Source organism: Heterodontus francisci, unplaced genomic scaffold, assembly GCF_036365525.1.
Source record: "Heterodontus francisci isolate sHetFra1 unplaced genomic scaffold, sHetFra1.hap1 HAP1_SCAFFOLD_61, whole genome shotgun sequence".
NCBI classification, from domain to species: Eukaryota; Metazoa; Chordata; class Chondrichthyes; order Heterodontiformes; family Heterodontidae; genus Heterodontus; species Heterodontus francisci.
The window spans coordinates 8052954-8053570 of NW_027141441.1; the positions used below are offsets into that span (position 1 = coordinate 8052954).

The 617-nt window shown below is 43.4% G+C and overlaps 1 non-coding gene across 1 annotated transcript; it reads right to left on the reverse strand.

The window, feature by feature from the left end:
* Positions 1 to 326: 326 nt before the first annotated feature.
* trnaf-gaa (transfer RNA phenylalanine (anticodon GAA)) lies at positions 327 to 399 on the reverse strand. Its single transcript has one exon. It is a non-coding gene; the product is annotated as a tRNA-Phe (tRNA).
* Between the last annotated feature and the right edge of the window lie 218 nt (positions 400 to 617).

Sequence of the window (617 nt, forward strand, 5' to 3'; positions counted from 1 at the left end):
ACTTTTTTATGTTGTGGGTAGTAATGACTTGGCCCACGAGTGTGGTGGAAGCAGAGACAATCAATGATTTGAAAAGGAAATTGGATGGATACTTGAAGGAAAGAAACTTGCAGGAGGAAAGGGATCGAGCTGGTGAGTGGAACTGACTAGATTGCTCCGGGGAGAGCCAGCATGGACGTGATAGGCCAAACGACCACCTTCTGTGCTGCAAATGACTCTGTGTTGTTTCTCAAATTCAATCCACTGGTGTTTGGTAAATAATTTCAAAGTAAATTGTGCAACTGGAAAATCAGAGCCAAGGCAAGGGACGCATAAGGAAGCAGAATTGCTGAAACCCGGGATTGAACCAGGGACCTTTAGATCTTCAGTCTAACGCTCTCCCAACTGAGCTATTTCAGCCCAACATTAATAGTGGCTTGGTGTCCTTATTTTGGAAGAAAATACATACATTCAAGTTTTCCAAAAAATTAAAGAACACAACATGTGAGTAATATTCCCCATTGCTTTCTCAGTACTGATGGATTGTGAAGCGGGGGACAGCCAGAAGTGCCAATGAGCCGCTCAGACCCTGAGCTGAGAATGAAATGAGATCAAATTCAATCTTTCACAGCGAGATG